General features: G+C 41.3%; 1 protein-coding gene across 3 annotated transcripts in view; it reads left to right on the top strand.

The window, feature by feature from the left end:
• Positions 1 to 25,176, top strand: part of PCDH19 (protocadherin 19) — a 164,393-nt gene that overhangs the window by 58,921 nt on the left and 80,296 nt on the right. The window lies entirely within an intron of this gene.

Here is a 25,176-nt window from a genome sequence, read left to right as displayed (position 1 = left end):
TGCACAATGTATATGATTACTGTGGGGCCTATCTTATTTTTTCAAATGTTCTAAGCGAGATCTACACACTGCTTTATGATATCCATTATCTTTTACATGTCGTGGATAACCTCTAACCCTTAACTGTCTACATAATAAATCTTATTCCATTGTTAATAAATTATTCCTCTCTGGAACAGTTCTGTTTCAATCTAAGAAACTGACCATATGGGAGGTTATGTTTCATAGGTCTGGGATGGCAGCTATCTGTAGGTTTTCTGTACATTGTTCTCATAAGATGCTCACATTCTCTTTAAACTCTTAAATCTAGAAAGTGGACATCTGAGTTACTATATTAAATCAAACTGTAAGAAGGTTAAGAGGTGATATGATAGCCCTGTTTAAACACTTGAAGGGATGCCATAATTAGGAGGGAGCAAGCTTGTTTTCTGCTGCTCCAGAGACTAGGACCTGGAGCAGTGGATGCAACCTAAAGGAAAAGAGATTCCACCTTGACATTAGGAGCAAGGGCTGTTTGACAGTGGAACACACTCCCTCAGAGTGTAGTGGAGTCTCATTTCTTGGAGGTCTTTAAATAGAGGCTGGATGGCCATCTGTCTGGGGTGCTTTGACTGAGAGTTCCTGCATGGCAGGGGTTTGGACTGGATGGCCCTTGTGGTCTCTTCCAACTCTACGATTCTATGATTCTATGTATATTGATATCAATGGTGTTCACCAACTTACAGAATTTTTAAAAATTATCTGCATTGCCTCTCCACATATATATAAAAAAACATCATCTGGTACCTGACCCACATTTTAAGCTTATCCTTTTGTTCTGTATTAGAGCAAATAATTTTTGTCTCCAAAATTTCAGTGTATAAATTTGCCACTTCAGGGGCTAGTAGAGACCCCATAGCCACCCACTTAATTTGCCAATAATATTTATTCTCCAGTTAAAGATAGTTTTTTGTTATAGCTATTTCTAAAAGTAAGAATAAAAAAATATGAAGGAGGATGTTTAGCCTTCCTCCTCTCTGAAGCGGAATATATAATAGTTAAAGTTTCTTCTTAGGGTACAGTATATTAGTGTATTTTACATCCATTGTACCTAATAAATCATCTCTCTCCAATCTTAGGGGACTATTTTTTAAAATGGAAATCTATGGTGTCTCATATGCATGATGGACTTGAGGAAATGAAAGGTTTCAAAAAATGATCTACGTATATTGCTGTTGGCTCAAAAACCGAGTCATAGGCTGAAACTCTGGTCTCCCTGGGGGAGGGAAAACACCTTTCTGTATTTGAGGCAAGATATAGAAAAGAGGTGTCCTGGGATTAGATTTTATAAGGAAGCTACTATCTTTGTGTGTAATATATCCCAGCGATATTCCTTCTTGTATTGTGGCCTCAATAATCTTGGAAATGTGTCTTAAAGGATCATTCCTACATGGACTATAAGCTGTATCATCAGCCAATTGCTGAAGCACTTCTCTTTTGTATTCTTCTCTGTCATGTATTAATATTGCTCCTCCGTTGTCTGCTTGTTTTATCGTTATAGAAGTGTCTGTTGCCAATTCTTTCAAGGCTGTGCTCTCACTCCTACTCACGCTATTTCATGGCTGAGATACTGTATCCTCTAGCCTTACTAACTCCTACATTATCACTCTTTCAGATATTATGATAGTGGGGGAATAACTTTAGATGTAATTTTAGGGTAGAACTGGTTATTGTTTGTTGATTATATTGTGTCTCCAAAATATTGTCTTAACTTAATATTTTTTTTTAAAAAAAAACTGAAATAGCTCCACTCTTGTCTATTCTGGATCACATTTGGGAGTGGGGACAAACTGCAAATCTTTATTCAACACTCTAAAAGGTCACTTAATGACCTTTTAGACAGATTAACTATCGTTTCCTTTGAGATTGTCACAAGGGAGGTATGAATTTCACTTGTTGTTTCACATGTCGGACTGAGAGACTGACTTGCCCAGGATGACTCAGTTTAATGGCCTAGCAAAGATGCGATCCTGGATTTCCAAATCCTAGACCAACACTGATCACTACACCACACTGGCTCTCTACACATGTTTTATGCTACAGCTCTCAGGACTGGATAGATTTGGTAGGAATGATGTATGAAACTCAACCTCATTCAGTCCATGACCTTATCTAACTTAGGTCGGTCAGAATGTGGCTACACACATTCACAGGACCAAGTCTTTACCAAAGCAACACAAAGCTCTGTGTCAGAAGAATTTCTTCAAGCATGTATGGGGTTGGGGTCTGATGGAGGACATGTCTCAAGAAGTGAATTTCTCGTGCATCTTATCTCCATCTCAGATAGATTGTAGTGAACTTGGAGCAATAGCAAGTAGGGATTTTGTTGCTTGGATCCTTTTTGATCCCAGAAGAGCTGAAAAATGAATTGGACTCTTCTCTAGTGTTACAGGGTAAATGAACAAAGATTAATCAACTTCTCTTAACCTCTTCCTTCATCTCTAAGAGACTGGCCTTTTGCAGTCTTCTGCTTCATGAAAGTGGAGGCTTAGTTGCTTCTTAGCTACTGATCCACATGTATTAGAAAAACAGTCATCAAGCAGGCATGGAATTTTGCTGAAGGAGAAAGGGAGGAAAAACTGCTACCCATGTATCGTAGTACTGAGGACATAAGCTTGCAGTAAGACAGATAGATACCTGTAGAATAATATAAGGATCTGTCATAATTTGCATTGATCCACATAACCAAGTATGCACAGCTTTCATTGGGAACAGCTCTCAGAAGTCATTGGTACAGATCAGCTGCTGTTCTGTCTGACTGTACACACATACATGCATATGGTTTAAAACTCTTCTTTTAAATAGCTAAGTCCTGTGAATGTGTATATCCATGGTACAGAGGTATTTCCAAACAATGCTACCCAAGATACTTCTTCGCTGGAGATGGTTAAAGAATGAACTTGGTTCTTTTTGGGGAGCTACTTATTTATTAAAATATTTATCTTCCCTATTTAATGAAATCTCAGAGCAGCATACAATAACATCAGTTTTTTACAAAAAAAATAGAACAATTTTAGAAGTAAAACCAATAAAATAATGTCAGCAATCTAAAAGAAGTTGCCTTCAACATGACAGTCTTCAGATGTTATTGAATTAGGGTTTCCCATCACTTGATTTTTGTCTGAGGCTGATGAAGGTAATAGTTTAAACCAACTGGAAGCTACCACCAGAGATAGCTGAGAAATTTGTTAAATTCCAAAACTGTAATTTTTTTTGAAGGGGTGACCTGCAGCCATCTTTCTTCGCCACATTGGGGCTGTGGCAACCGCATGCCATGGCCCCAATCTGGGCTTTCTGTGGTGTAAAAAGGATCTGCAAAATGTGGATCCTTTCTGCACCATGGAAAGGGCACCATAGCTGCTGGTGTTGCAGTTTTTCTGCACTCCTTTGGCGCTGTGTCATCTGGATGCATGCCAGAGGAGTGCCGTGATGCCGCCTGTCATGTGGTGGGCACGTGGCATCATGCTGGCATGGGGCAGAGTCAGGTTGTATGTCATATGGATGCCTCCACCCCATGCCAGCCTTTATGTCCAGCCTGTACAGCCTGTATATAGCAGAATTTTGAGCATAATTTTGCTTGCATGAGCGATTAGAGCTATGGGGTCCTATAGTTGCTGCAGTCTTTTGTATCTCCTTTTTTGTGGATGGGGATGTATATCAATTGTTTCCAATCTGTTGGCCACTGTTTTGTTTTCCATATCTGTTGACATATGTTGGTTAGCATTGGAGTTGATTCTATCAGTGTGGATTGTAGAAGTTCAACTGGAATATCCTGGTGATTTAGTTTTATGTTGACTGAATAGTATCAATAAAACCTAAGGGAAAACCCAACAATATAACCATAATCCAAGTTAATGCAGCAACTACAGAGGCAGAAGAAGAAGAACTTGAAAGATTCTGTACTGGAGTCCAGGAGGATATTGTTCATACAGTGAAACAGGACTTCTTGTTAGTCATAGGTAATTGGCATGCAAAGGTAGGAAATAACAAAGTCAAAGAACGTAGAAAAATTTGGCCTGTGATCAAGAAATGTAGCAGAAGTGACTGATTGAATTTTGCAAGTCCAACAGTTTGTTCATTGCAAACACATTCTTCAAGCAACCCAAGAGATGACAGGGACATCACCTGGTGGCCAGTATTGAAATCAAATAGATTACATAATTGGAACCAGAAGATGGTGAAGCTCAATGCTCTCTGCAAAACAAAACCAGGAGCAGATAAAACAGACCATAAACTGTTAATATCAAAAATTAGAGTATAGCTAAAGGACACTACATCAACCATTGTGCCAAAATACAACCTGGATAACATCCCTGTAGAATGTAAACAGAATGTAAATAATATCTTCTCACTATTAAGCTTAATTGACTAGGACTGAAGAAGAACTCTGGACTGAAGCCAGAGAACTTGTCAAGGGGAATGCAAAATGATACTGTCGGCAGCCAAAAAGAACGAGAAGCCTCAATGGGTGACAGATGAAACTCTTCAAGCAGTTGAAGACAGATGAAGATTCTGACACTATTAAAAGCTATTCTTTAGCTTTTTAAAAGACTTGGGCATTTTGCTCAAACGGGAAGTGACTATCTTTGCAAGAATGCCCAAGTGGTTCCAGTGCAGCAGAATGGCTGTGTGCCCTGAGGCTTGGGAGATACTGTTAGCCATCTTGTGGTGAAAAATTTGACCCTAATTTTGGAGTGTGTGGCTAATTTTGGAGTGTGTGCAAGGGGAGTGGAAGGCAGGTACAACCTTCCACAATTTCTCAGATAGCTGATGTGACACCCCTACCCATGGCAGTTGCACACCACGCCTATGCAATCACCAAAGCTATTTTTATTTTGTTTTTAAAAGTTAGGAAAATCAGGATTGTTGTGTGTGCTATGGCAAATGCGTGTGTGCACACTTACACTAAATAGCGTGTTAGGACTCTTGATATTAAGGAAGGGGTGTCCTGCGTATGTTATTCCTAAAAAATCTGGTCATTGTTAGAGTAGAATGTGTGGTTCACTGGCCCCTTTTATTTTGGTGAGTAGTTGGAAGGGTCATGCCTGAAGCACAATGTGCAATTCCTCTTCTAGAGTCAGGTACATTTTTGCCTGGGTCAGTCTGGTGAACCTGGGTGAACAATGGTCAGGAATTGAGGCCAGGGCTAGCTTGAATTGCATTTGGAAATTACCATGTTTTCCAAATAAGGCCAGATGTTTTGATTTAGTGCATGTATTTAGTTTTACATGTACTCATAACAGTTAAAGGTTGGCATGGATATCATCATAGTTTGGAATAAACATGCATGAGGTTTTGCTGTTTCATGAGTGATTGGCCCACAGAAATGCAGGTGGACATTCAAGGGATGGGGTATGATTGAAGTGATATTACATGCTGGGATTTTTCCGACTGAGAAAGCCCTGTGTGCTGCTGCCGAACGATTTGACTTTTTTGTGCGCTGACTTCGAGTATGCCTGCAGGCCTGACGTAAACTCAAAACACCTGTTTCATGATGAATACATGCATCTTGATACAGGCAGGGCCAAGATGAAATTGTGTTTGTGCATGCATGCGCCTGGTTAGTTTTCTGTGGGATTTGCACTAATACAAGTGAGACAGATCTGGGATTTGGCATTGGATAAAGGCCTGTGTTGTTTGTTTGATAATAAAGGAAGACATGCTAGCTTTCTTCTTCAGGCGTGCAGAGAAAAGGTTGTGGTGAGGGAGGGTAAGGCGAGCTCTGTAATTTTTATGCTGTCTTTTTTAGCAGCTATTTCTAGGAAGCCAGCTCCACATGTTACATGATAAACAAAATTGTAGGGTGTATATTTGTACTCCCTTCAGAAAATGTACAAAGTGTAGTGGTGCATTTAGGCAATTTTAGACCCTGGATTTAATAATCCTCCCCCACCTCTGTAGATGGTAATATAGATGGTATATAATTTCACTTACATCCAATGAGGGTAGGTCTGTTCTACTGCATTTTGGGGCAGGATCTAACTTATTCTGCTGTGTGGATCCTTGCCCCCAAGTCTTGCCCTTATGACACTCATTATGTGAATTTCATGCAGGGTGGGCAACCATATTCAATGTCCTCAGGCCTGACCCTAGTGAGGTCTGCCAGCATTGGCACTTGCCTTGACTGTCCTGGTTGTCTGTGAGCATTTTAAATTTCCTACAGTGGCCTAGCCTTCTACATCCTAGCCTTGTTCCATGGCACAGTACAAAATGTAAACCCTGCACCTCTGGGGTGCAAGTTTAATTTCCTACAATGCTTCATCACCAGGAAAGTGCACAGCCTGGGGCTGCTGCTACACAGGGGAGTGAAATACACTTTTCCCAAAGACCTCTTCAGATCTAGAGCTGGTACTGACTACTTGCTATATATACTCAAGTATATGTATAGAAATTTAGGTTAAAAAATTGACCCCAAAACTTGAGTTGACTTATCTATGGGTCACTGTAAGTATTGTATTTTAACACACACAGACACACACACAAACACACACATGGTGAAGGGCAAGAGTTTAATGGGCCATGGTAGCACTGACTCCCTTCTACTCTCTCATTCATCCATTCTTTAGTTTGAGCACAAATAGTTATGCCTGGGGAATTTCGTAAGTTCTTTGGCATTGTTTTCCTTAGCTTCATCCTTTACATCCTTCATTAAATGTCCCTAACTTTTACCCTTGCCTTATCCATGGGTCATATCAAAATCCATAATTCTGGCCCCAAAACTTGCCCTCGAATTATATATGAGGTCAACTTATAGTTGAATGTATACGTTATGTCTTCAAACACACAGGCATATACATCTGAGAATCTTACTCTATTCAGGGTAGCAGATGCATAAACATGGAGACTTAAAAATGAAGAATGGAAGGCCAGATTTAGGAATGGGTATCTTAATTGATTGCTAATGGGTAGTTTTTTAAATAGCTTATCTGCTTGATGATCCATTCAGATGGTACAAACAGTTAAAGGTGGCAGCACTAAGCTGTGTGGACAGCACTCCATTGTTCTTTTAATTCTCAGGAAAATGCTCACTATTTTATGTGACAGGGATAAATCACACATATAAATTGTGCAGTGAAGTTGCAAAATAGGCAACAAATTGATTAAAAACAGAAGGTGAACAATGTGATGAGCAGGGAATATGTGCTGAAATCAAGCTGTGTGGGTATGTCAGCTGCACTTTTAATGTGTCTACATGTTACTCCAAACTTAACCAGTGTTCACTGATTTTAGAAGCTAAGAAAGGTCAGTCCTGATTAGTGCTTGGATGGGAAACTGTGGCAGAGCCCATGCCCCCCTCCCTTATATTCTCACCGGGGTGTTGGTTAGCTTCCATAGTTACTTGTCCTCTGCATCCTGTCTCCTTTCCTCTTCTATCTTTTCTTATTCATATTCTTATTCTTCTTATCATAGTTTATTTATATAGCACTGTAAGTTTACACAGCGCTTTACATATCAACCAAGATACAGATAAAACCCACCTATGGCGTACAATCTAAAATCAATAGCAGCAAAAATTATAAAATAACAACTTCTAATAATACAATATGTAAAGAAATACATAGCAAATAACAATAAGAATCAAATAACATGGCAAATCACACTAACAATAAAAAGCGAAGAAATAGATAGCAATTCACAACAATAGTAAAAAAAAAGCATAGCAATTAACATGGCAAAACAGATACAATTGGATATTAATCCCTATTCTCAACCCGCCCCCCTCCCGTCCCGGTCCTGAAAAACAATATTAAACAGCCTCAGCTGTTGCCTTGGTGGGAAAAGGCACAGGCAGCCTCCCAGTTTGGCTTGGAGCTGGCTGGTGGTGTTGAAGGCAGGGCAGAAGAAGGCTCAGAGCCTTAGTCCTGTCCCCTGTCTAAGTCTAGCATTCCTTCTCCTGCTCCTTCAAGACAGTCCGGGGTCCCCTCTGTCTCATCGTATATCCCCCGGGCCAAGAGTGCTGTCTCATCCTCAGACATCCAAATGCCCTGTTGGGAAGAAAGCAACAGTGTTATCATGTTGGGGACCAATAGAAAATGCATAGGGTTGTAATGCGAGATACCATCTTGTAAGTCTTGGGTTGGTGTCCTTCATTGACACTAGCCATTGCAAAGGGGCATTTTCGGTGATTAACCTGAAAACACCTCCCCATAAATAATACTTCAATGCTAATTATGTATTGTTTCTGTGTAATTCAGATGGAATGGGCTAGTTATTTGCTCAGGGAAGAGTGGTTACTACCCTGAAGTCTCTAATTGGGCTTCTGCAGAACATTTTTCCTGTTGAGAATAACATTGCCTCTGCAATAATCAATTGCAGGCTGCAGCCAGTAGTGAGCAGTGTTAGCACCAAATGTAGACGGGGTCATCCTTTCTTTGTCTGTTCCTGGGCTTTACCATAAGAGCCAGGTTCATGTAGCAATTACATCAGTAAAAAATAATAATAAGAAGAATATACCGCGTTCAGAGCAGCCAGTATCACATGTCTTTGAATCACAACTGATACTCTCTTACCCCTGCCTCTCTGCCTTATGCTCTACCCATTATGCTTTATTTTTCTATTATTATTATTCCTCACTTTTTAATAAAATTCTACTGCAATCTACTGCAAGTTACATTTTTTTTAACAAAGAAAATAAAACAAAGACAACAACTGGGACTCAAGCTATTTGGGGATAGTGGGGGAGGAGAGGGGACAAGGGGAGAGGAGGGGACACTGATAGCATGTGAAGGCCAATCATGCAACTTGTAGGCAGTGATGTTTCACATCTAGGGACTTGCATGATTGGGAGGTTATTGGCGGGTCTCCCCCATCAGTGAAAAATGACAGGTCGGGGACAAAGAAGCTATGGGTTGGAGGTGTCATGTGATAAGTATCGCCAAAACTGCATTTTTCCTGATGTAGTCATAATTTCCCCTGTTTCCTCTCTGATTTACTGTTTACCAGTTGGCCATAGCACTAGTTCAGTCACTGAAACTATACCTACTGACCACAAATCTTTTGCCCTAACTTCTCAGACATCACCAGTCACCGATTGTAGACATGCAAGATTGTTCACCACACCCTTGAGATCTAGAAATTTGCTTTGTCAAAAGGCAGATTCCCATTTCACCCAGCTCCAGTAGCATTGTTGGGCAGCTACAAGGGTCCCAGCATTTCCAAAGAGTTCATCAGGACTGTACTCCTTCTCTTGGGTCTGTAGGGGCATCATGTAACAGATAGCCTGAAGAGCATACTTTGCTGAGGGCTCCTTCAGATATGGAGTCAGACCTGCTTGTAGTGCTTGGTTATTTACTTTTAAAATTATTATTCACAGACCTAGAATCAAGATCCCAGAGAAAAATGTGAACGTTTGACGTGGCTTTTTATATACATACACATTTTTGATTCTATGAATAGAAAATTCCTCCAATACGTTGTCTCTATAAAAAGCCCTACACAAAAACATTTTTTTCCAGTATAAAAGTACTTTTTTACTGGTTTGGCCAGGGTCCAACAATATGAAACTGTGGAAGAATTTTTGAGTGGCTAATGAGGCTTTTGTTTCTAATTAACATCATTGTTCTCTCCCTCAGAAAGCAGTAATGACGTCAAAATAAATAAATAAATAGATTAATATGTCTAAAATTGTCCCTGCTTGATGGCTGTTGCAGAAGGTTTCTGTTGATATATTTGTATTTTCTGTTGCTAAGACAACAGCTAAGAGCACTTTGAGAAATTATATATTAGTAAGCTGCATGGGGGCTTCAGGCTTTTTCGTTGATGGAACTGCTGTTAAAATGCTTGTCTGTAACAATCAGACTCCCGAAGTTTCCCTCTGCATGTGTATGTGTGTGTGTGTGAGAGAGAGTTTTTGTGAGTGTGTGCATTCCCTGGTAAGAGGAATTTGCTTTTTAAGTTCAATTTCAAGTAGAGATTTACATCCTGAGATCCAGGATGTCACATTGATTTTACCCTGTTTTTTCCCCTGAAATATTTTGCAGTTTAACTTTTTATTACAATGGTATAGTGCTTGTGCTTGCAACATGCAACCATGATTCCTAGTGGTATATCCTTCAGGGATGTGTATTTCCCCTGATCTTGGACTGCAACTTGCCATTGATTATGCTAATTAGGGGCAGGTGGGAGTTGCAGTCCACCAGTACCTTCATGTTCCCTGGCCCTATCCTTTGCACATATAGTTGTGCACATGTAAGGCACTTTCATTTGTTCTGCCCCAACCTGTGGACATGACAGGGCAGTAGCAGTGGCCATGATATGCAGGTCAGGGCTTGGAGCCATTGGCTGTGAACCTCTTCTCCTGTACACATTGAATGTAACACATGGAGAGATGTGAGAGAAGAGGTCTAGAAAACATACTGCCCAATGTACGTATAGAGTTAATAAAATAGTCATCCTATTCAGGCATCCATAATGAATGTGTGAGGAGGAGAAATACACTAGCCTTACTGTGCTTTCCTCATATGGAGAGCTGCAGTCCAAACAGGAGAGCCTTTACTATATCTGAGGGTTGTTCACTCAATAAGGGAAAGGGAAACGGAAAAGTATTCCCCGTTGACAAAGTTGTCAAGCCGTGTCCGAACATAGGGGCGTGACGCTTATCTCCATTACCAAGTCGGAAGAGCCAGCATTGTCAGAGACTACTCTGTGATCATGTGGCCATCATGATTGCACAGAACGCTGTTACCTTCCCACCGGAGTGGTACCTTTTTATCGACTTGCATTTGCATACTTTCAAACTGCTAGGTTGGCAGAAGCTGGGACTAGTGATGGGAACTCACACCATCATGTGGCACCCGGGCCTCGAACTACCAATCTTGCAATCAACAGAGTTAGCATCTTAACCACTTGAACCATCACATCCCTCACTCAGTCCATGTCTCTAAAAAACAGAACTCCCGGAATGCTTCCCTGTATAGAAGAGGCTCTCTTCTTCAGACTGTTGCTCTGCACACAAGAGGTCCAGGACTAGTGCACTTCTCTTCCTCATGGCCTTAATCCAGTTATTATTCCCAACTAGACCCACTGTATCAAAGCCAACCCTTAAGTAGGTTTCCTTGATTCAGTAGACAATACTCTTCCTGGGACTAGCAATAATGAGCACCTAAGTAATACTCCAGTGTTGTTGACAGATGTCAAGGATCTGTTTGTCTCTGTGCTTGTGAACCAGGAAGGTGGGTATGAACAAGCTGGTGCTCTGCACTTGCTTGTATTGATGATAACAAATATAATAATAATAATGATGATGATGTATTTTATTCTTTAACTATCAATCTATGTTAATATTGTAATAATGTAATTTCTTTTTAATGCATCTCTTTTCTATGTTTTTAATTGTACAATGCACCCACGTCATACGCTGGTGCACCTTACATGGCATCCAGCATACACTGGAAGCTGTGGTGGAAGAAGCAGCGCCATGCGCCGGAAAAAATAATGGCGGGCATGCTATTGCATGCCGCCGCAGGCACAACCCCCATTATCTTTAATGGGGCTTGAGCATACACAGAATTTCCCTTATGCAGGGTGGTGGTCCGGAACGGATCCCCCGCCTAAGGGAAGGGACCAGAGTATTGTTCTTTTAATATTGTTGAGCTGCTCTGAGTCCCAGTTCTAGGAAAGGAGCAGGATACAATGCTATTTTATACTGCTCCCTACCTTGGGAAGAAGAAGGGGGGAAAAATCATCCTGCTATTATTTTATTCACTTGTCATGGGGATCTCTGATATTTGAGGGGTCTGTGAGAAATTTTGAATTTTGAAGTAATTCTGTGGGTGCCACTCACTGGTTGCCACTATTTCCAGACTGTCCCTATCTCCCTCTGCAGAGAAATACTCTGGTCAGGAATACTAAAAGAGGAGGGAGTTTTGGACAGATGGAAATAGAAAAAATGGGAGATATCTCAAGAAACCAGGATGGATGACTAAAGAACTTTCAACTGAGCTAAGTTTTAAAAGGGACTTGTATAAGAAATGGAAAAAGAGAGAATTCAAAGAGGAATTCAAATAAATATCTAACAAGTGTAGAGGGCAAAGTTAGAAAGGGTAAAGTGCAGAATGAGTTCAGGCTTGCTAGAAAGGCTTGATACAGCCTAAAATTGCATTGGCCTAGACAATGCAAACTGTTAGGTGGATTTGTAATTGGTTGATCAGACGAACCCAGAGGGTGCTCAGCAATGGCTCCTCTTCATCCTGGAGAGAAGTTACTAGTGGGGTGGAACAAGGCCCTTTCCTGGGCCCAGTACTATTCAACATCTTTATCAATGACTTGGATGAAAGAATAGAGAGCATGCTTATCAGATTTGCAGATGACACCAAATTAGGAAGAGAAGCTAATATCTCAGAGGACAGGATCAAAATTAAAACTGCTCTCAATAGATTTCAAAGCTGGGCCAAAACTAAGAAAATGAGGAGAAATGTAAGGTTCTACACTAAGGGAAAAAATGAAATGTACAGATACAGGATGCTTGACAACAGTACATGTGAAAAGGCTCCAGGAGTCCTAGTAGACCACAAGCTGAACATGACTCAACAATGTGAGAAAAGCCAATATGATACTAGACTGCATCAAAGGAGTGTAGTGTCTACATCAGGGGAAGTAACAGTGCCATTCTATTCTACTTTGGTCAGACCTCACCTTGAATCATGTGTCTGGTCACCAAAACTCAAGAGGGATATTGACAAGCTGGAGCGTATTCAGAGAAGGGGGACCAAAATAATAAACGGTCTGGAAAGCATGCCTATGAGGAGTGGCTTAGGAAGCTGGTTAAGTTTATCGTGGAGAAGAGAAGGTTAAGAAGTGATATAATAGCCCTGTTTAAATATTTGAAGGGATATCATATTGAGGATAGAGCCAGCTTATTTCCTGAAGCTCCAGAGATGAGGGCACAGAACAATGGATGCAAGCTACAGGAAAAGAGATTCTCAACGTTAAGAAGAACCTCTAACAGTAATAGCTTTCGACAGTGGAACACACTCCCCTGGAGAATGGTGGACTCTCCTTCTTTGGAGGTTTTTAAACAGAGGCTGGATGGCCATCTATTGGGAGTGCTTTGATTTGAGTTTTTGCATGGCAGAGGGGGTTCGACTGGATGGCCCTTGTGGCCTCTTCCAACTTGATGATTTTATGATTCTATGAAAGTTACTTCAGAACACAGTTGAACGAAGTTGACTTTGTGTGAGTTTTTAAATTGTAGCTGCCCTTCCCAGTAAAGCTTACAGTCGTGTCTCAAGAGAGCCAGCTTGGTGTAGTGGTCTGAGTGTTAGACTTTGATTCTTGATACCAGGATTCAAATCCCCACTAAGTCATGGAAACCCACCTGGTGACCTTGGGCAAGTCACACTCTCTCAGCCTCAGCGGAAAGCAAAGGCAAAAACCCCTCTGAACAAATGTTGCCAATAAAGCCCTGTGATAGGTGCACCATAGGGTTGTCATATGTTAGAAACAACTTGAAGCCACAAAACAAAGTGTCCCAAGACTAACAAGAAAAAACAGTTGCTCAAGCACTTGCCAATATGAATATTTATAAATTCTTACATACTCATTTAAATGTCCATTGCTACTTCTATCTAGAAGCACTGTTGCACATTTAGGGATTATGTCCAGATGGGTGAGCATACAGGGATAACAAGAAACTGAGTATCACATAGTCTTGAAGGCATTATGCAGATATGGGCACTGCATTAAAGATAACAAACTTAACACTTTCGTGCTTGTGGAGGAAAACGCTGGACGATCATCTGTTCCAGAAAAAGAACTGAGCTCTTATTATAGATGAATTGATCCAGAAATTATCAGAGGCTTAGTGATGGGTCCAGCTGAGTCAGTAGGCCTGGTTTAATGCTGTAGCATGGAGGGAATACAACTTTTAAGATGGAACAGTGGTCTCTGATTAAATACGTGGAATCTACAAAATCATATTGGATATGCTTATTGATAATAAACTTATTTTGTTTCTATTTGTTAACCATTTACAGTAAACATTCTAAGGGTATATCTGCACTATACACTTACATCAGTTTCATGCCACTTTAACTGTCATGGCTACATGCCTAGATTTATATTGTGATGAGGTGCCATGACAGTCAAAACAGTATGAAGCTGATATAACTGCACAGTATAGATTATACCCTACCTCTGGAATGAACAAACTTCTTCATGTGGTTACATATGTACTTTTCTATTAGAAACATTGGCAATGTTTGTTTTGCAATTTTGTATGTATATTTTGACGATTTCAGCATTTTTCTTTACTTTTATGTATTAATGAACTGCATGAATGGTGTGAAGAGAAGTCAGTGTCCTTATACCAGCTCAGAGTTGTGGCCCTCCGGTTATTACAGGACTGCAGCTCCCAGCTGGGAATGAAAGCCAACAACACCCAGAAGGGCACAAATTGCCCATCTTTGGCCTTAGTGAAGTACAAAATACCATTTGTTTTCAGTCATGTAAATGTTGTCTTGTATAGTGCTTTCCTGCAAATGCCACCCCCCCAGCCCCTAAGACGTGTGGCCTTTATTTATAGTTCTTGCTAGGCATGGCACATTTTCCTCGAGTCTAACAGGAAGATTCCCATCTGCTCATCCTTTAACTCCAAGCACACAGAGAGAACAACTCTGGAACTCTTCTCTGTCCTTTCCATTCCCTGACTCCTCCATGGGAGAGACAGGCCTGTGTGTGTACGTGCATGTATATACACACAGAGATGCCCTCTGGCATGCAGGGTTGGCACTCAAAGAGATTTTGCACAGGTGGGAGCTGAATGAGTTGGGCATTAGCAGCTGGCATGAGGAGGTGGAGATGAGGCCAGTTTGCTTGGAGCCATCTGACAGCGCAAGATCACGCCACAGGCTCCCATAAGAGAAGCCAGGGCATTAAAGCCTTCTTCCTCATCTCTATGGCGCTTCCCCTTTCACACTTTGTTTATGAATGATGTCTGATCTTTTTTTAAAAATGCATTTTTTTTTAAAAAAGCCATTTGGTTTTCAAATCTCAGGGAGTGATTTGGAGAAGAAAAGCACTATGGAAGGGTCTTCAGAACTGTTGCCCTGGGGAAAGAATGATTGGTCAGGCTGAAGGAATTACTTGGCTCTGTCAAAATATAGCTTTTCTCTAGATCTTGGAAATAACTTGTTATACATCATGAGTTACTCATAATGAATTTTTAGTGTGATAGCTAAAGCCTAACTAAGTGACATCATATCTGCAGTGTAAGTATCCTGGATGTTGCAGTTTGGTATGAATAATAATCATTCTATGCTAGAGATCCCTATTTCCATAGTTTTCTGTGGGGTTTTTTTTTTTTTTGGGGGGGGCTATGATGCTGTGTTCTAGAAGAGTTTTTTCCTGACGTTTCACCAGCAGCTGTGGCTGACACCTTCAGATTTCACACTCGTCACCCAAACAATTATTTGTAGCTGTTGCTGCCTGTCTTTCTCACTCTTGCCTTGTGTTCAGCAGGATTGCCCCTAACCTGGAGAGGGGCTGTTTCAGCAGGTTTGGGGGACCAATTTTCTCACTATGAGACCCACAGACTTGCAACAAACCAATCTGGAAATTGCTGGATGCCAGTTTTGAGAAATTGGTATTCTTCAGAACAATAAGTAACTGCTTATTTTGAAAAACGGTTTAAAAATATTACTGTAGTGCAGAAGAAACACATGTCTTGAGAAGCTGTCACTCTTGGAGCCTTTTAGGAGAGACAGGGTCAAAACACACTGCAGAAATAATCCAGTTTGAGACTGCTTTAACTGCCTTGGCTCAATGCTAGGGAATTCAGGGAATTTTAGTTTTGTGAGACATTTAGCCTTCTCTGTTAGAGAGCTCTGGTGCCACAATAAACTACAATTCCCAGGATTCCCTAGCATTCAGCCAGGGCAGTTAAAGCAGTCTCAGACTAGATTATTTCTGCAGTGTGTTTTGGGCCGTTGTTTATATTTTGGTCAAAAAAGGGCTGTTTAGGGATGCTGGGGAAGCATTAGGCATGGCAGAAGCAACCTTGTGGGCTACATATTGGCCTTGGTTTAGTCAGTTTAGTGCCTATTTATTGCTTAAAGCAGTGGTAGGCAACCTGCGGCCCGTGGGCCGGATGCGGCCCGGCAAGGCCTTGGGACCGGCCCCAGCCCATATCCTGCCGCCGATTGCCACCGGAACCTTTGGCCTCTCGCGTGAGGGTGTGAGGCCTTTGGCCTATCAGGAGGAGGCAGGCAAGGGGTGCAATTGTCTATAGAAGCCTCAAAAACATGCATTTATATTAACATTTTTTAAAAAACCAGCATTTTTTTTCGTGTGTCCTCCATTTGAAAATTTTGTCCAACATTTGTCCTGGTTTATTTATTTATTTAATTTTTTTAAAAAATTATTTAATTATTTACATTTTGGCTTCAGCCCCCCAGTTGTCTGAGGGACAGCAACCCGTCGCCCGGCTCAAAAAAGTTGCCTACCCCTGGTTTAAAGAATGTTCATTCTGGTGGCTGTCAGCACCTTTTGCAGCGGTAAATTCCATAAATTAATGTTTAATGGTGTTTAATTGTCTCTCCCCCCACTCTTTTCTCCTTCAACACCTTCTTTGTCTTCTTTCCAACCCCACCTAACTGGCAATGTCTTGGAACATGCAGTTGCAAATGAAAAACAGCAAGCCAGAGGAGGGCTAAACATTCCTTCCACCTCTTGCTTCAAATCCTTCCCCCCAAATCCTTTGCATATTGGCATCAGGCCATAGTATTCTGTAGTTGCCACCAAAGATGCCATTCCTCTTTCTACTTTGTGTCACAACCTCTTAAGCAACAGCATCATCCTAGCAGAGCTGGCAACACTCTCAACAACCCAGTGTTGGATACTGGAAGCCCTGTAATTTTACAAAAAGCACGCATCTGTTTTCCTGCTGAGACCTCAGGCGCTTTGATATTCAAAATCATCTTGCAAGAATGAAGAGGACAGAATTGCAGGGACTGTTTTGTGCGCTAAATCTCTAGCTTGACTGTACAGCAATAATTACAAAGTGAAAGCAATAATAGAAGCGTGCTGTTGGTGAGGCTGACTCCCCCTAGCTTTCTGCAGATAACGTGTTTCTCCCTGGGAGGTTCCTGTTTTTCTTAAATTAGATATTGTGTTTGTATTTTTGAAAAAGGTCACAGCTAGCCAGCACAGCTTTAAGCTTTATTATCTTGGAACCGAAGCAGAGCCTCAACCAGCACACCCTCCGCAGTCCCAGTCTTGCACGTCTTGCCACTGTGATTATGCCAGCAGGAGACACAGCCTTCTTCCTTATGCATTGTGCCACTGAAGACGCATTTTTAATTAATTATTTTGCTTTGCTTATTATTGCAATAGAGGCCAAGCAAAAGGTTGTTCTTGCATGAAGAAGAGCTTTGAAGGTTCAACTGATTTCCATGCATCCCAGTGCATTGTTAAATATAGGATGTGTCAGAGCCATAGGATGAGGATATGCTGATACGGAATGTGATATAGACACTCCTATGATTCATAACCAGAAGCCCTGGCTTGGAATTCCATGAATCTGCAGTTGGCCCTCCACATTTGCAGCTTTGATTTTTTGTGGATTATTCACGGTTTTGATTAATATGTTCTCTCTAGGAATCTGTCAGAGGTTGACCATAGAGTTGTGCTGAAAAACCTAGAAACCCCTAGAGAAAACACTTCTCTAGGCACTTGTAGGTCCTCCTGTATGGTTCTGTGATCAACGTCTGGCAGATGTAGACCATAGTGTTGCACTAGAGGACCTGGAGATTCCTAGAGAGATTCCTAGAGAGGAAGTAAAAATAATAGTGCTTTTTTATTTGTAGTTTTTTTCATATTCACAGGGGTCTTTCACCCCTAATCCATTGAATGTGGAGGGACCATTGTATTACTCTTTAAAAAGGGTCTGAAACCTTAAGGTTGGAAGGATAGGCTTGTATATATTTGGGCAATGCCTTGTCTAGTTGCTGAAATTGTGTGTATGTGTGTTTGGCTAGTTTAATCCGTATAAAATAACCACTGGTCATGAGATGGGGCTTAGGTATTACAGACCTACTCTTTCTGATCTCTGTGACTCAGACAGTTGGGTAATCTGCACCCGGACAGTGCATCTTTGGAACCTTCTAGAATAGTGATATAAGCCTTTTGGTAGTTGCTTCTCCTACCATCAGCTCTGTCTCATGCTTATTAAACATGAAAACGATAGTGCCCTCACCCAGGGAGCAAGCAAGAGTACTAACTTTACTTCAGACTGGAAAATAAAGCCTGCCTTCCCAAAGGTTGTACCGGTTCTGGAATGAGCAACCAGTCTGTAATGTGATATAAAGGTCAATGGTTGTGGACACACAGCAGCCCTGCAAACATCTTCTAGTGGTATACCACCCAGGAAGGCAGTAGGCATGGCTTTGAACAAGTGGTTCTTTTTGAGCCAGTTCGTAAGCAAGGCATATGGCTGAAACCTCCCATTTCGGGAAGTGTTACGTCGATACCAGTTAACCTAGTTTCAAATCTGAATTGTGTGAGTTCACGGATGACTACTCAAAGAATTACAGTTGCAGGTATGCAACCTGTCAATCTGCCCCACCCCACCCACATTAATAAGGTCTCAGTTTGCAGTCTTCCTCCTTGATCCACTTACTGGACTTTTCCTGGGTCTTGACAGGGGCAACAACCCCACTTATCTCTAAACTCTGGGCAGTTTTTTGCTCAGATCTATTTCCCACTTAACTCCTTGAACTATATTCCCCTTTCTTTGCCTCACTTTTTTTTGTCACTCCAGAGTTGCTTTTCTGTCCCTGCCATCTTCAGGCAGTTTATGAAATTCTTTCTCCTATCCAGACCTTTCCTTTCTGTAAATTGAATTATTTATCCATGTTATGTTGTTGATACTTTCACCAGGAGCAGTTTAAATGTTTGTGAAGACTTTGTAACTTCATAGCAGCATAATCAGTTGAGAAAGGAAATGTTCCTAAGAGGTTATATATTAGGTGGAAAATAAAGGGTTGTGGCTGTCTTTCTACCAGAATTTGAGAACTGGGACCTTTCTTTCTTTCTTTCTTTCTTTCTTTCTTTCTTTCTTTCTTCTGAAGAGATCTTATTACTAATAGAACTGCAGTTTCCAAGGCAGGACAGCTGTCAAATCTCCTTAGCCAACACACCATGTTCCTTGCTGGATATTCCTTAGTGCTTTGTCCAGCTCTATTTGGAACAAGCCAGGCAAAGCAGAATGCCTGTTGCTTTCCCTTGGGAACCATTTCCACAGCCTAATAGACTGTGACACTAAAGCTGTTCTCTTTCCTGTTCTTTTGCATTTCATACCTGCTCTTAGAAGAAGCAGAAACAATGGGGTTTTGAAAGGAGTAAAGATGGCAGTTTGGGCATTGGACTATGATTGGAGACCAGGGTTCAAATCTCGGCTTGGCCATGTAAACCACTGGGTGACCTTGGACAAGTCACACTCTCTCAGCCTCAGAGGTAGCAGTGGTACCCCCCTGAAGAAACCTGCCAAGAAAACCCCATGTTGCCTTCACCTTAGGGTTGCCATAAGACTTGAAGGCACACAACAACAAAGATATACAATATTCAACAAAAAAATCGTGAACACATGATTGTGGTGACTTCTGAAGGGTGAGAGTGGCTCAAGACATGGGAAATGAAGACATACTTCCCTTCTGCAGGAGGGTAGAGGAAGATTGCATTGGTACTACAGTAGAAAGCATCTTGAAATCTTAAAATCTTGTTGATATATTCAGTCTCCAGATTTTTCAGGCTTCCAGTGTTGTGAAGGTTTCATTTGTTGCATGGAGCATAATGATGTCTTTCTTTGGCCCATCCTGCTAAAGGGGGGTACAGTTGAACCAGGGCTTCTAGCTGGAGCACTAGGACACATGGACTTGCAGGGGTAATGATATAATCTGCCAGGCTTCCTTGTTCCCTCTGAGCATAGAAAGAATGCTGACATTGATGAAGTGGAAAGGAAACATGGATTTTTCCAGCAATAATATTGTTGGGAGCTATCTCTGTTGAGATGTGAACATTTTCAGGGTGATTTGATCTTGAATGAGCAACTGAGACCCATTAGCTTCACAACTGCTAGAATTGGTTTTCTGGCATAGACTGGCATGGCTGACTTGGTTTTTGAACTTTCCTTGGTGATATGACAATGGGAACTGTTATGATGAGGACCAGTACTTCACTGTTTACCTCTATGCCAGTGATTCCCAAACTCTGACTTTCCAGGTGTTTTGGACTTCAGCTCCCAGAGTCCCAGAAGCTGGCTGAGGCTTCTGGGAACTGTCCAAAATGCTTGGAGGACCAGAGTTTGAGAATCACTGCTTTACAGCATTGCATGCCATTATGAGAAAGTTGGGAGGGCGGGCAGGAGGTAAAATATAGAATCATTTCAAATGGATTTTCAATCAGTTTTTCCGCTGGGAAATTTAAGGAAACATTGAAAGAAAGGGACTCTTATCTCCCCAAACTGGAGAATGGCCATTAAAATGACAAATGTGCAGTATTAGCAAGTATAAAGTGATGCACATTGGGATAAAAGAGTTCTAACTGCACTTACATGTAAATAGGGTCTGAGCTTTAGCGTGACAAACCAATAAAGGGATTTTGGTGGATAGCTTGAGGAAAATGTCAACCCAGTGTGCTACTGCTGTGAAAAAAAAAAGCCAAATTCCACGTAGAGGCTGGTTAGAAGGAGATTAAAAATAAAACTGCAAATATTATGCAGTTATGCAAATTTATATGACCACACTTAGTGTACTGTGTACAACAGTAACTTCTCAAAAAGGATATTGATGTTTTTTAAAAAAATCCAAATGACTTCCAGAATGGACTGGAACAACTCTAGGGTTAGGGAACTATACAATACTTGGGGCTTAAATCAAGCAAAGATGACATGATAGAGATGTAGACAAATAAGCATATTGTGCAAAAGTGGATAGGGCAAGGCAAGCATTTCTATAAAGCAAGGTGGATCTCCCCTCCTGTGTAGGGCATGGCTCTCTTCTCCATTTTAATCATTACAATAACCCTGCAAAAGTCACCCATTAAAAGTCATGGCCCAGTGGGAAGTTGAATCCGGATCTCTAGAATCTAGTCAATCATTTTAACTACTATGGCACAGAACTCCCCTACTGACAGAACTTCCCTGGCTACTTTCTTGGCAGAATTCAAAGTGTTGGTTATGACCTATAAAGCCCCATATGGTTTAGATCCAAGCTATCTGAAACCCTGTATCTCCCTAAATAAATCTACCCGAGTTGGAAGTTCTTCAGGGGAAGGCTTTCTCTCAATTCCACCACCACTACAGGTAGAATGGGTGAAGACATGGGAGAGAGAGAGCCTTCTTGGTGGCTGCTCCCAGGCAATGTAATTCTTATCTAAGAGAGGCCCAGGCTGCATCCACACTGCAGAAATAATCTGGTTTGACACTGCTTTAACTGCCATGGCATAATACTGGGTTCTTGTTGCCCTAGAGCAGAATGGCCCCATCTGTCACCACTGCAGCCCCATCTGTTGTCACTATGATAGTGGAAAAGCACAGTTTTTCTTTAGACAAGATGGATGGTCTTTGCATACCTTGCATATAGGTAGAATGGTGATTCTGGGAAGCTTCTACCATTCTACTCATAAAATAGGCATTTAGGAAGTGTATATCTTGTCTTAAACAAAAAGTTACAGATTTTCATCTCTGTTCCAGTAGATTTGGTGCTGGGATACTGGTGATGGGCTAAAAACTGGTGGAGGGGAGAGACAAGTGCAGCCTGTGAACTGTAAGTTCCCAACTGTGTTTTAAAAGGTCAGAACCTTTTTACCTTTAACAGCTGCAGGTCAAGCTGGGCAAGGGATGTAGAGTTTTTCTTCATTCCTGTGCAAATGCCAGGAAACATGCCTCTCATTGATTCCAGCCAGTTACAAAGTCATTAGAAGTGCACAGCTCTGACCATAAAAAGAGGAAATGTGGAGATAGCAGCCCAGTTTAAATTTGTCATAGCTGCTGGAAACCCTCTGTGTCTCATGAGCACTGATCTGTCTTCTTCAACCCATCCTACAGCCTTCAGGTTTCAGAAATGCATTTTCTAGTTTGCCATTGAGTTAGTAAGAAAACCCAGACGACCTCGTTGCACATAAGCGTTTACTACCAAATAAAATGTTTCTTTTTTTTTGGGGGGGGGGTAACCTCTGCAGCTGCTGTTATTTATTTCCCCCCTCTCCTATACCTTGGGATTTACCTTGGTTGTCATTTACATATCTATGTGGTAAATATTTTAGCATGCTAATTATACGCTAATAAGAAAACACCTATTGAACTTTTAGTCAAATTGGCACATCCAAACCAGGCCCGTCAGGGAATTAAAAAGCAATTAGTTTTTGCAACAGAGTGTGATCACATTGTATTTTCTGTGCAAACTGTTCAGTGGTCACCAGCCAGTCATTTCTGCCAAATGTTTATAGAATGATCAGCAGGGCCAGGAGATTTTGAATGTCTTTTAACACACGCACACAGACTCAGAGGTTTATAGAATTTAAGAACACATACAAGAATTCTTTCTTGGGAAGCACAGGCTGAAGCTCAGGAGGTTGAAGACATGGCATTTTGCTACATCAGAAGTAAAATGTGGTACTTTGAAGTTGAGAGTCAGTATAGTACGCTGGGCATCACCTTGCCATTTTTGCAGTGCCTGCTACCAAATTTCCTGCTGTGCTTCTGGTAGAAGAGAACACTCCTTCTTTAAAACAAATTGTACAGGGAGAGCAAATATTTCAAAAAGGAGGCTTTTATTAAAAAATCACTGCAAAATATGGCAGTGATATGTGGGTAGCGTATTGAAACTATTAGGTCCAGTCCTGGCACATGGCACTAGGCAAACTGATGCTCTCCAGATGTTTTGGAGCAATGGCTCTCAAACTCTGGTCCTCCAGATGTTTGGGACTTCATCTGCTAGAGTTACTGAGCATTGGCCATATTAGTTGAATAGGAGCTGAAGTTGAAAACAACTGGAGGACCAGAGTTTCAGAACCACTGTTTTAGGTTACAGTTCCCATAACCCCTGATCAAGGACCACACTGTCTGGGTCTAATGACTGTTGTAGAAGAAAATATTGGGAGGCTACCAGATTTGCCTATCCCTGTATATAGTGATTAGAGTGTCAGACTTGGAGTGGCTCAAGTTAAAATCCCTATCTTGCATTGAAAATGACTGGATGATATCGTGGAAATTATCATTTCTCATCCTGGCCTGCCTTACAAGGCTGTTGTGTCTGAATAAAACATGTATGGGGAGGGAAACACCATACATCAGCCTGAGCAACTTTTGAGGGAGGGATGGAATATTAACTCATGTATGTATGTATGTATGTATGTATGGGGCCATCTAATCCAACCCCATGCCATGTAGGAAGGCACAGCACTCCTGACAGATGGCCATCCAGCTTCTATTTAAAAACCTGCAAAGAAGAAGACTCCAAGACAGCATAATTGTCCTCAAAATGGCCCTGTTCCATTTTGCGGCGCCAAGCCATCCCCATTCAGTGCTGAGGGGCGCCATTTTGCTCAGTCAGAAAACTTCTTGTTGCTATTCTTCATCACTCCTGATAAGATAGAGAGAGCTTTGAATTGATTCCATAGTTCCAAACCCACAGAACGATCCCTGGTCCCTTTATTTCTATGTGCCACATTCCTCCAAATGTCAGTCAGCTTCACAGTCAGCTCCTGGTCTGGCTTTGGCCACAAAGATAGAGCTTCTCCATCGTCTACTCCCAGTTATGTAGTCTGTCTGGTTTTTGTGTTTACCATCTGGTGATGTCCAGGTGTATAGTTTCCTATCTGGTTGTATGAAGCAGGTATTTGCAATGAATAGATTGTTGGCTCAGAAGCTCTCCTGCTTTGTTTCTTGTTCTTAATCCAAATCTTCCTACTGTTTTTGATTCTTCTTTGTTGCCAACTTTAGCATTCAAATCTCCAATGATTAGTTTGAAATCTTGTGATGGTATGTTGTCAGTTTCTTCCTGGACTAAATCATAGACTCAATTTCTTCTTCATTTGCATCTGTGGTTGGTCCATATAATACCAGGTATTATACCAGGTTGTTTACAAATAGAATATCTTGTGTTCCTGCTCCCCCAACAAGTGACACTCAAAAGGTACATGGCCTTTGGACTGAGATGTATTTGTAGTCATTGTGACCTGGGTCCAAAATATACTGCAGAAATAATCCAGTTTGAGACTGCCCTGGCTAAGTGCTAGGGACTCCTGGGAATTGTAGTTTATTGTGGCACCAGAGCTCTCTGATGCCAAAGGGTAAATGTCTCACAAAACTACAGTTCCCAGAATTCCCTATCATTGAGCCAGAGCAGTTAAAGCAGTCTCAAACTAGATTATTTCTGCAATGTGTTTTGGACTCTGTAACAAAAGATGCTGGAGAATTTTATTTGAAGTGTTCAGCACATTTTACAGTGCAGTTACCTGGTACAAGATGGTGTATAGATTGTGTCTAAGAAGCTTATTGCACACATTATTTCCCCCGTTATAGGAACAGGAAGGGGACTGTCGGGCAGTGTGTGATCGGGAAAAATGGATTTTATGGCACAGCAAATTGTCCTCAAAATGGCCCTGTTCCATTCCGTGGCGCCAAGCCGTCCCCATTCAGTGCTGAGGAGCATTAAATGTTCAGGTCGGAAGTTTTCTGACTGAGCAAAATGGCGCCCCTCAGCACTGAATGGGGATGGCTTGGTGCCGTGGAATGGAACGGGGCCATTTTGAGGACAATTTGCTGTGCGATAAAATCTGGTTTACCCCCCGGTCTCATGCAGCCCTGAGAGTCCCCTTTCTGTTCCCATAACAGGGAAAATAATGTGTGTGATAAGCTTCTAAGAGAGAGATAAAGGGAGAGGGATAGAGAGAGCACTAACAAAGAGCATATATTATGGAATGATTCATACAAAATGTATTTTCAAAGGATGCATACAAAAATGTAAACAAAATCTGTAAATTGGGCATAGTTGTATGCAAAAATAAGTGTGTTTTTGCATATGTATGTTAATAGAATTTGCAGAACTATACAGAAAACTATGGTATAGATTTGGATTCATGTTAAACTGTCATGGATCAGATATAGAAAGTGACCTGAATCAGATCTGTACATCCCTACTA

The sequence above is a fragment of the Sceloporus undulatus genome, chromosome 7 (genome assembly GCF_019175285.1).
Source record: "Sceloporus undulatus isolate JIND9_A2432 ecotype Alabama chromosome 7, SceUnd_v1.1, whole genome shotgun sequence".
Classification (NCBI taxonomy): Eukaryota; Metazoa; Chordata; class Lepidosauria; order Squamata; family Phrynosomatidae; genus Sceloporus; species Sceloporus undulatus.
Note: the sequence above shows the minus strand (reverse complement) of the source record. Positions and strands in the feature narration are given on the sequence as shown.